The sequence below is a fragment of the Lissotriton vulgaris genome, chromosome 12, assembly GCF_964263255.1.
Source record: "Lissotriton vulgaris chromosome 12, aLisVul1.2, whole genome shotgun sequence".
NCBI lineage: Eukaryota > Metazoa > Chordata > Amphibia > Caudata > Salamandridae > Lissotriton > Lissotriton vulgaris.
This window is the reverse complement of record NC_141700.1, coordinates 384225036-384237100: the sequence shown is the minus strand read 5'-3', so window position 1 is coordinate 384237100 and position 12065 is coordinate 384225036.

The following is a 12065-nucleotide window of genomic DNA, read 5'->3' as shown; positions in this document are numbered from 1 at the left end:
CACCCCCAGACCGATGGCCAGACAGAAAAGGTCAATCAGACATTGAAACAGTACCTTAGATGCTTTGTGGATGTCACTACAGAGGTAGATAGCCTCTGGTTAGCAGAAGTAGCTTATAACAACGCACTACACAGCTCTACTAAACACACTCCTTTTTACTGCTCTTATGGGTATCACCCTTGTTTCACCCCCTTCCAGAATTCTGTGGGCCAGGGATCTGTGCCAGAGGTACAGGAACGGATTACACATACCCAAAAGACACTACAGCAAGCACGTAAGGAGTTACAGAAATCTAAGGTACTATACAAAGCTTATGCGGATAAACATAGACGCGAAGGGCCTACATACAAACAAGGAGAGTATGTGTGGTTATCCACCAAAAACATAAGATTAAAAAGATACAGCATATTTAATCCGCAATATATCGGCCCCTACAGAATAGTCAAGTTGATCAATCCAGTGGTGGTGAAATTAGCTTTGCCATCCTCATCGCGCATTCATCCTGCCTTTCATGTTTCTCTTCTAAAACCCTCACATTCCAGGGTAAGGAAGAAGCCAACTCCTGTATTGGTGGATGGGGAGTCTGAGCATGAGGTAAGGGGTATCCTGGACTCAAAGATCTACCGCACCAGGTTGTGGTACCTGGTGCCCTGTAAAGCTTATGGTAACAAGGAAAATTCATGGGAACCAGCTACAGGGGTGCATGCGCCTCATTACTTTCGCCTATTCCACAAACGTTTCCCCTTGCAAGCCTTGCCTCTGTCAGTGTTCTTCAGGAGAGGGATGTACTGTCAGGTTCCATCAGGGAAGACACTGACATTGCCTTCTCCCGTGACGGGAACCACAATTCCCAGGCTTCCCGGCGAGGATCACGTCGATGACGTCATCGCGCCCCCGGTTACTCCTCCCTCTGAGACGCTGAGTCCTCGAGGTTCTGGTAGGAGTACACTTGCACCTCTTAAACCTGGTGTCTGATTTCCTATCCACTCAGCGGAAGCGGCCCGCTTTTCGAGTTCTGATTCAAATACCGCTATCCCGTTGGCGAACCACTTTCGGTGTTCTTGCAGGAAAACAGAAAAGAGCCCTGTCTGCTCAGGAGAGCAAGCTGGGGGTTTGGATTTCTTTTCATTGTTGATATCATATTCAGAAGGTAGGCGGCTGCCTTTCCTAAACCCTTGATGTCATCCTCTCATGTAGGAGAGGTTAACTTTGGAGTTTGCATATTTGCATTGTTCAAACTGTGATACGCTGGATGCTGTTTTTCGCGGAGTACAACTTTCTGGTGACATTTCGCCCCGGGAGCGTTAACAAAAAGGCTGGCGCATCGAGTCATCAAATCACCCGAATGCCCCTGAAATCCTCCCCTTGAATGCCATTGTGAATCCACGGAATGTGATATGTGCCACGGTCACAGAGAAGTTTCTTAGGCGCATTAAACATAACCTAACTCTTGACAAATGAAAGACATGGTTAGAGAAGAACCCAGACTGGTCTGTGAAGGATGGTCTTCCAGTCCGTGGGAGCCAGTTGATGCTGCCCAACTTTTCCTTAAGGAAACAAGCGTTCTACTGGTGCCATACTTTACCCAGTTAACTTTGAAGTGCGCATATTTACATTGTTCAAACTGTGATACGGAAACGGAGGTGTTTCCTTTAAAATACGTGAGATTTGCTTATGTTCTCGGGGAACCTACTTCACCAGGGAAAATAGAGCTTTGGTACTTCCTATTTCTTGTTTTAGTACTCACGTGGTATGTGAGACGGATTAATACAAAATATTCTAAAACTATATTCTGAGAGGTATCAGAACATGGAGTTCAGAATGTTCTTACTACAGGGGAACCAGATATTACGCGTGTCAGCCCAGCACCCCTGTAAAGTCCCAGCACTACATGTCTTTGGGTTAGGTTCCTGAAAAGCCTTATGAGAGGTACGAGTGAATCATCGCAAGTGCATTGTTAAGTGATGTTTCATTTCTTTAGATGTGTACAGCGACATGATAACTACCATATGCTGACTAGGAAAGGAGGAGATGTTATTTTTCTTTACAGGTATATAGAGAAGGTACTAACATTCCGTGAACTCATAATAAGATCCAAGTGTGTATATTACTGTGAGTTACCTGATTGTTATTGTTTTGCAGGTCTCCCTCCCCACTGTCCCCATACTTCCCTTCCCCCACTCCATGGGATCCAAAGCTGCGACAGGGCCTTAGAAGCCTGAATTAAGTGTTTGAAGTCCTGATGATGGCAGGCTGGTGCATCACACTGAAAACAAAGGCAGATTGACTGTAGGGTCAAAAGCAGATAACGGATTGGAAGGAGGCACAGAGGTCAAAGGCAAACTGTCTGAACAAGAAGGAGGTGATAGAAAGCTTACCTAAAGTTCTTGCCCTGGAGTAAAACATACAAAAGATTTGCATGCAGGAGTCTTTAAAAGCAAGCAGGCAGGCAGGAGACCGAGGCCCTGGGGGCTTACATGTTGAGAGTTTTGCCTCTGAAGCTTGAGATTCAGTCTCTGAAGGTATACTTACTGAGACCTCTGAAGGCTGGCTAACTAGAAGCACAGGGTCAAAAAGTTGGCAAGATAGAGGCTCAAGGCCAGAAGGCAGGAAGCCTGGAAGCTCTGGTGCTGAAGACAGGGAGCCTGGAAGCTCTGGTGCTGAAGGCAGGGAGCCTAGAAGCTCTGGTGCTGAAGGGGGAGAGCCTGGAAGCTCTGGTGCTGAAGGCGGAGAGCCTGGAAGCTCTGGTGCTGAAGGCAGGCGGCCTGCAGGTTCTGGTGCTGAAGGCAGGCAGCCTGCAGGTTCTCGAGTCAGGCAGGCTGGAAGCTCTGGTTCTGGAGGCAGGCAGGCTGGAAGTTCTAGTACTGGAGGCAGACAGGCTGGGAGCTCTGGTTCTGGAGGCACAAAGGCTGGCAACCATGACTTAGTAGGCAGGTTAGCTGAGGGCTTGGGCTCTGAATGCAGGCAGTCTGGAGGCTACGGTACTAATGGCAGGCAGGCTGCGGGCTCGGGCTCAGGCGGCAGGCAGGGTGCAGGGTGCAGGCTCGGGCTCAGATGGCAGGCAGGCTGAAGACTGTAGTTCAGAAGGCAGCAGGCTGGCTGAGGACTCTGAAGACTCTGAAAGCAGACAAGCTGATGGCAGAGAGGCACAAGGATGACAGTCTTTAAATTCTGGGAATGGCGATTGCCCATGAACATCCCTATTGTCAATAGTGAAATATTCACAGTTCCTTGGATCATTAAAACACACTGACTTTCTTTCTTTGGGATGGCTCAGAGTAGTCCTTTTCTTAGAGTCTCTGATGACTAGACTTCCTTTATCATTTGGCAGTTCACAACTCTTAGTCAGAGGAAATAAGCCAGAGAATACTTGGTCATGGGAGGTCTTTTCATTTTCTGCAGCATTACAAGGTGGTACAAATGCATCGGGGCATAGAGCATTATAATTTCCTGACTTTTCTATTTGTGTTGTGCTTGAAGGCAAGGGAGCAAACAAGGGGTCAGGAGTTTGTTCCTTCTCAGCAAGGAGGTTGACTTGAGTCGCAGCAGTTAGATCAAGAGTGTGGTCTGAGTCACAGGATATTGTCACATCAGGGATTATGTGTGTCACTGGTTCAGGTTTTGTCTGTATGTCTATGGCCTGTCTATGGCTTATCTCGGAGATAGAATTGACCTCATTACCAGGAAAAAAAAGCAAAGAGATGTTTTTTGTTTTGCCTGGCATTTGGGGTTCCTGAAAAGTTGAAGGACGCATCTCAGATGTAGTGCCTACATGTAATTTAGCACTAGTAGACAAAACACCAGAGGAGTTAGAAAATTCAGACTTCATACACATACTTTCATTAACTGCACTGTGAGAAAAAGTACTATGGCTTTTCTGAATGGAATCGGAGTGATCAGCCACAGAATTAGTCACACAATTGCTGGACCAGCTCTGAGGTGAACACAAAAGAGGGTGCGAGGTTTTATTCTCTATTTCTAAGGAGGCTAAAGTAGAGGTGGAAAAGTTGTCTTGCACAGGGGTTTTAGATTCCTACTTGAACTCTGGGTTATAGTTTTTCAACAGAGTTTGAAACATTTATTTTCTCGTAATTCAAAGATTTAGTTATATCCTGTGAAGACTGCAGATCTTTCTCTACACAGACAGTGGTAGACTTGGCAAATTCACAACAAGCAAGGAATCTACAACTTGGATTTTGTTCAAACTGGCTATTAGCCGCCTGTGTTCTAGTAGGTCTTTTTTCTCTTTTGTTAATCTGATTATTGTTTACCTTGGATGTAGAATTTAACAAGGTCCCTTTAGTTTCCGGGACTGTGATCTTTACTGGTCTACAAGACTGGGTAACATTGTGTGAATGGAAAACAGAGGTTATGAAATGGATCTGCTCTTTCTTTGGTTGTGTGGTTGAACATTGTATTTTACAACCACATACAGCAGACATGGGAGAATCAGAAGTCTTGTTTAGCAAACTTAGTAAGGTATTATTTTCATTTTGCAATGCTGACACAGACATTGAATCTGGATCAGAACAGAAGAGCAAGTCAGGATCTGGCAAAGAGTGGTTTGAGAGCCAATTAATAAAATAATCAGAACCTAAATGTCCATTTCTCATAAGAGGATTTATAGTTTCAGGACTCTTGTTAACATGCTCAAAAGGTAAAATAAACACTAAATGCCTCTCATTGTTGGGCACTGGCGAACTGCCCTGCATAAACTTAAATGATGCACTGGTGTGTTTCTTTCTTAAACCTCTCATTATGACACACCTTTAATATTTGGACACACAAATGTAACAGAAAAAAGGTAGCTAACTGAATGCAAAGACACCTCACAAGTGACCCTGGAAATGTGGGTTGGTCATTCTGTCAGGGACTGTCCGGGACTACGTAGGGAACACAGTCAGGGACTTGGGTAAAGACTGAAAACTGGGTAGAAGACTTACACAGGAAGAGTAGTACAGCGCTGCCCAGGATCATACAGGGAGTCAGAGGAGAAAAAGGGATCCAAAGGGGGAGCCTGTACAAGTGAAAGAGATGGGTAAGACTCAGAAAGGGAGGGCACTCACAAGGCAATTTCAGAACAACTACAACCAGATCAAATGTGTAAGACATATATATGAAACAACATTAACAATAAAGGGGAGTGTGGGGTAAATCACTCAGGAGCTCCACACGGTAAGACTAAAGCTCAGTAAGTTTCTTACCCACAATTGCTGTTGCAGATACTGACTGCAAATACCCGCATGTAGGATATGCATGCAAAGGCAGGGTCTGTGGAGCTTATACCTATGGTGATGTTATACTCAAAGACAATACTCACAGTGAACAAGAAACACCACCTAGGTAGTCAGCTGTGCCCACGGATCCTGGTGATCAAACAGGAACACGCAAGGCAGTAACAGCAAGAGGGTAGAACTAAACACAAGCACAATAGACAAGAAGCTAGCAAGGAGGAATGCTTAACAGGAAAGGAAGGAAATGACAGGGTACACTCAGCAGAAAGCAGGTAACACACATACAAGGCAACAGAATCAAGAAAGCAGAATAGAAAGACAGCAAACTAAGAACTGTAACCAAGGAATTGGTAAGAAAGGCAGTGCTAATTCAGGAAAGAGGAAAACAGCAGCAGGTCAGGAACAAGGCATAACTAAAGCTTGAGAAATAGTGGAAACAAGGTAGCAAAAGCTCAGGGAGCACTGGAAACAAGGATCGGACTCACCGGTAAACAGCTGCAATGACCAGCCTTGGCCTGAAGGGCTTATAAGAGCTCACAGTAATCACATGCAGCAGTTGTGAGCAGGCTAGCAGCAGCCAGCCACAGGTGAGCTGAATTCCTCCACCCATCCTTGGCCTGCAGCGGTGGAGACAAAGCAGTGAACAGTGAATTCTGGTTAAAGCAGTTTCAGGCATGAGTAGGCTGGCTTCAAGTATAAGCAGGCTGGCTTTCAAAAAACCTGGCATGGATTGGGAATGGATGTCAGTTCCCAATAAGTGTCCTAATGGCTGGAAGTCAAGATATGCATGCAGGGGGGGGGTCTGGAAGCTTATTAGAAGACTGGAGAGTCCCTCTATGTGGCCCCCTGGTAGTGGGTACGAGAGAACAGGGAGCGAATCGTTACAAATGCAATCGCAGGGAGGAGGAGCCAAGCCGGCGACCGCAATGGCCGCCTAGTCCCTCGGCTCCGATCATCATCTCCTCTCGAGACCGCATCCCGCGTGAACTACCGCGGCAAGACGGAGGGTACGGGGACATGAAAGCGCCCGATCATTGAGGGCGCAATCCCGAGGTCCGTGCCTGCTTCTGGAGGCGAGATAACGTCGGCGACGCTAGCGGCCCGCAGCAGCCCTGAGACCGGGGACTCGGCCATCTTGCGAGGCTGGTCCCCGAGTAAACAACAACGGCCGCCTTTGGCCTGGAGGGACCGGTCAGCTCTGAGGAGGCGTGTGGCGGCGATCTTCCTGGCAGGCCTATGTTGGCGGTCTGTTACTACGTGTGAAGACCGAGACTCTCCCTGTGCCCCCGTGTAACCAGACAGTGCAACATTGTATCCACTCGCTCTCCGCCGAGAGATATTCTCCTAACCATCCCGCTTCTGGCGGGAGGCTCCCTAATTTCCTACGAGCCGCCCTTCAGCTGCACGAATTCCAGCGGTGCCTTTTGCTTGATCTCGGTGGCCCTGCCGGGGGAGCTACATTGCTCGCCGCCTTGCTGCCCGTGCCACGGCCCCACACCGGTCCTGATCTGACCCGTGCTACTATGGAGAAGGAGACCAGAACACACGGGGGGCACAGAACTGGTTTGCACCTTGACGCTTTGCTGGCCTCTCTAGCTGCCCTTCGTGACACCTTGGTGCAGGGCGCCCTATTGCTGGGGGGCAAGTTGGATACCATGATCCTCGCGGTGGAGCCAATGATATCGGCTGGCCCATTCGTGCACAGTGAGACGCCGCCGTCTTCGGCGCCAGGAGGCTTCAAGATGGCGCCTATTACCGCAGCTGGAGGGTCGGAAACACGGTGTCTTGGGACTTTCCATACGTGTACTATTGGATGCACTGGACGTTCTGGACATGCTAGCCTGGACCTGGCTGCAATATCCTTCCCCAACGACCTGTTGCTTGATATCCTGGTGCTGTTCCTGCTGTATTTTGACATTGGATTGGGGTTCTCCTGTGTTGCTTCGTGGCATGGAGTGTGGAAGGTCTGTTTCACTAACTGGTCTCGCCCGCCGCACTTGCTAGAGATTGGTACTGTCGCTGGTTCTGGTACTTTAAGCAAGACTGGACAAGGATAAATATCTCCCCTCTGGGTCATCGTCCTTTGTGCTGATACTGTGAGGGCTGCTTGATACGTTGTCCTCTTTGATGCTGCGCCTAGTTGACTCTGTCCCTTGATATGTTACTTTGATCTGATTCTTGCTGCTCTAGTTCACATTCTGTGCTCATATAATATCATGTATGGGAAGGGCCGAGGGACTGCTATAGGTTGGCTTTCATTTTTGCTTGTGATTTTGGCTGCAAGGGGTATTGCTTTCACGACGTTGTTACTACAGTGGATATGAATGCTTGGGGAATGCGAACTGTACTGCTTTGTGATTAATCCTGTTTCTGGTGTGCTAATGCTCACGCTCCGCTCGTAGTTTTCCCGACTGTGTATACCTTGTTCAATGTTTACCCCTTGTACCGATATGTTTCAATTGCCGGCGAGGGGGCACCGGGTGCCCGGGAGCGGGTCTGCTCCTCTCCTCCTCCACTCTTTATAATTTCCCTACTGTGGGGCAGTTCCGGGGCGACAGGCACGCTGTTAGTGGGTTAGGCCGTAGCCATTACAGGGGTGCAGGGTGGCGGGTGCGGGGGGGGGGTTTGTTGTTTTAGTTTGTTTTGTTCTATGGTCCCTATCGCTCTTTTCCGGCTTTGGGAGGGTCTTCCTCTTTAGTGGGGCTGACTGTCACTGGGTCTCGCACCTTTTTTCTTTTTCTATTTCCGGCATCTCAATATTCCTCTATTCCTCGCCTTTTTTAGGGGTGGGCTCTCGGGGATCGGACTTGGTAAAGTTGCTTTCTGTATCGTTGCTATTGTCTAGTTTTTTCGCTGCGGCTGCTTTGATTATATAGTTGCTGTACTTATAGCCTATCTCCGATTGTAACTGGGGTGTATCCCCCCTGCTTCTTCTTTGTCCTTTATGTAAGGTGTGTAGTCCTTGTTGTTGCAGCCCCCTCTCTTCTTCTAAACTTAAAAACGAAAACCTCATATCCTATATCGCGCACCCCGCAGTCCTTATAGTGTACTTTGAAGTATCCTGTTTGCATATTGACCTATTGCCTACGACTCTCCTGTTTTTAATGACTGTCTTTGCGGCCGGCCATGATGGTTGTGGGCTTGCGCATGTATCTCCTGATTTTCCAATAAAGGTTTTCAAAAAAAAAACCAAAAAAAAAAAACAAATGCAATCGCAAAATAGGGAATCGCACATTTACGATTCCTTATTTTGCGAGGGTGTTTCCCATTCATACATCCAACTTAGCTAAATTGCGATCGCAAACGCAGAAATTCTCAGAAATTAGGCGTTTGTGATCGCAATTTTGAATGATACATATGGCCCTTAGTGGTGTAATGGATGCAGAGTGTGAGATACATACGCTGTCCATGCCTGGGTGCTGAGTCACTTTCTCGATTGTCGGAGGAAAGCAAGACTTCTCCTTGCAGCCAAAATGCAACCTTGCACAGAATAGTATATGTAAAATGTGTGAAGTATCTCATTAGGAGAATCATTTAGAGGGTTACAGAAAGGAGGAAAACACCATAAGAAGGAAAAAACTCTGTGTCAATCTTATAGCTCTTGACTGAAGATGAAGTTTAGAAATGGAGAAATCAGAAAGACACCAAGCTCCTCCTGACATCAGGAATGAGAAAAAATCCAAGCAACAACAATCTGCAGAAAGCAAAAGTAAAGGGCAAAAATGGTAGAAAGGAAGAAAGAGCAAGGATCTTGCCTGACCCTTTTGAACGCATACATGATCCCTCTAGCAGTATCCTCTTTTATTAGATCAAGTTCTCTTCTATGCTGATGACACAGAACTCATTCTTTCCTTCACGGTCAAAACGCCCAGGACCAGATCAGGTTCAATGCCTGCATGACTGAAATCGCCCACTGAATGAAGACTGTGTAAAGCTGAACACCTAATAAATTGTGTTCTTCAGGATGAGCACATCACAGTGGGGCTCCACCTGGTGTCCAACAGAGCTAGAACTGACACCCACACCAAGAACTTCAGGATCATCATCAACAGCAAACTCAACACGACCGCCCAAGTCAATGCTTTCACAGTCTCATGCTTTCATACCCTGAAGATGCTGAGGAAGATTTTCTAATGGATCCCAATCTGCAACTGGGAAACTGTGATGCACGCCGTGGTCACAAGCAAGCTGGACAATGGGAACACCCTTTATACTAGGATCAATAAAAACTCACAAGGCTGAAGACCATTCAGAAATCTGTAGCCAGATTCACTGTCAACCTTCCATGCTGCATGCAGGCCACACCAGAAGAAACTCTACTGGCTTCCCATCACAAACAAGCACAATTTAAACTCCTCTCCCACACTTTCAATGCACTACATAACACTCACCAAGCATACCTCAACAATCACATCTGCTTTCACAAACTTTCCAGATGCCTCCGCTCAGCTAGACTCCTACTTGCACAAATACAATGCATATGGCAAACCAGATCTGGTGGCCGAGCCTTCTCCTACATTGCTTCTAAAGCGTGGAACGACCTGCCTCTACACATAAGATCCCCCATACTCAATTTTGAATTGCGCAAGAAGCTGATGATCTAGCTTTTCAAGTAATCACGCTAGGCCCTAGGTGTGGCTAGACGGACACTTGCTCAGTTCCAGGATACCCTCTTGGGTGATAGCGCCCTCTTCCAATCTGAAAAAAATTATTGCCATGTATCGTCCCCTTATGACAGTCACCCTTATATATGACTGTGACAAAGTTGACCTGTTTCAAGAGAAACGCATGGACAATGTCAGCTGGTGGAGCAATATACCTCCCTCTTCACCTCTTCTTTCTCCCAGACAGGATGCATGGACCACAGATCCCAGAAACCCCTCTGACAGGGATGATTCTCTAGACGAAGGAGTCTCCGACTGGGAAATCCCGAGGAAAGGGACTCCGCCCACTGACGTAGCATCCTACGGAGTCTTAAAGAAGAAGGATACCCGGAAGAGTGTGTGGCAGTACACTGGTGACGGAGACGAGTTAGAAGAGGAGAAGACTGTGCTGTACGGAGGGATTGGAGCCGCGAGGAAAGAAGAAGACCAGGAGGCCGTGTCACCTGGGACTCCGGCCGAGCCAGGAGGCCAACGACACTGCGAACCGCCCAGACACGCTCCTGGAGGAGCGTGGCTCCTACAGGTATGCAAACGTTTCATGGGATGGATTGGGAGGTGGGATAGCGTACCCGTAGCCCTCAAAACAGTGTTTCTGTTGTTTTTGGGTTATCATTTGGGCATCACGTTTAGAGCACCGCACACTTTGTTTTCCCACAATTTTTTTGTTCACGAGTGCTCGGGTGTCCCCTCACGACCCTCCCTTTCACTAATAGCAAAACAGAAGTGACGCCTGACCCCTGCTCTTGTTTCTTTTGTTTATATTATCCAGCGCATGGACAAGGAACCCCCGGGGACCCACCGCCAGACGAGGAGGGAGCATGTACGCCGAGAGACCGGGACGGAACGAAGCCCTGTGCATAAGGCAGATATCGGACTTAGTCTCCCGGAAAGACTGACAAGAAGGAGAAAACATCTGTCTACATTAATAAAATCCGCTTTAACATGTCTTGGTGTCCGTTCCGGTCCTTTACCCACGCCACAATGAAAAACCAGGAACTTAGATCATAGGAGAAGACTCAAACTCCTTCTTAGATTGAGATTCTCACATATTATTTTATGCCCAATTCATCATATTGTGAAGGACTGGTTATAAGTCTTGTCTGTGCCCCGTATCAGAATTCCACAAGAAACTGAAGACCTGGCTTTTCAAGTAGTCAAACTAGGCAGTAAATGTTGATAGACTCACACTTGCTCAGCGCCAGAATACCCTACCGGGAGATAATGTCCTCTACCAATCTGCATAACATAACATAGCATAACAGAAGACCACAACAAAAAATAAGGGAATAAATGTATTGCATGTATCTTCCTCTTATGACTGCCACCCTTATATATGACAAAACAGGAACTACATCACAGGAAAAGACTCAAACTTCATCTTTGAATGTGATTCTCAAATACTATTCAATGACCAAATCACCATGTTGAGGAGGGATAGATAAGATTTGTCTGTGTCCCTTATCAGAAAGTCACAGCAATCATTTGGGGAACAAAGAAAAAGGCCAAGGTGACATCCTTTGTTTCATGCTGGATTCCAGGTTCCCTTAAACCAGTGGTCTTCAAACATGTTAGTGTCACACCTGTAGGGAAAAAATTAAAATCATCGGGCCTCACCTCAGAATTTTTCACAATTATTCAATTAAATTGGCAATCTTCAAATATGCCTCAACCTATTTAAGGATTGCAGTTAGGTTATTTTACCGTTTTAAAAATGCAACCACATACATGATTGCCAAACATACTATTCTGGTCAGGCAGGCCTCACTAACATGTAAAAGAATCCACAGTGGGAATATTAGAATTGGGGATGGTGGTTTTGAGGAATATTTGGAGTCCCTACCCTTTTTTTTAAAAACCTTTATTACAAGAAAAGTAATACAATTACAGACCTACAACCACAGAGGCCGGCCAGTAGCAATAAATATAAAAATCAAAATAGTACACAGCTCATCAGCCGACAACCCGTGGGTCCGGCAGCGATATCATATGCCAATGCGATGATCTTGTGCGGGTAAGAGGATAAATGAAAGGTTTCACATTTTATATTTTTTAAAACAAACATACCAACAAAAATCCGAGGTCATGAACTATATGATAAGTGGCTGTCTCAGATAGCAGGGGGAGCGGCCCAGTTAAAGAAGCTAATTTGAGAAAGGATAGAGGATCT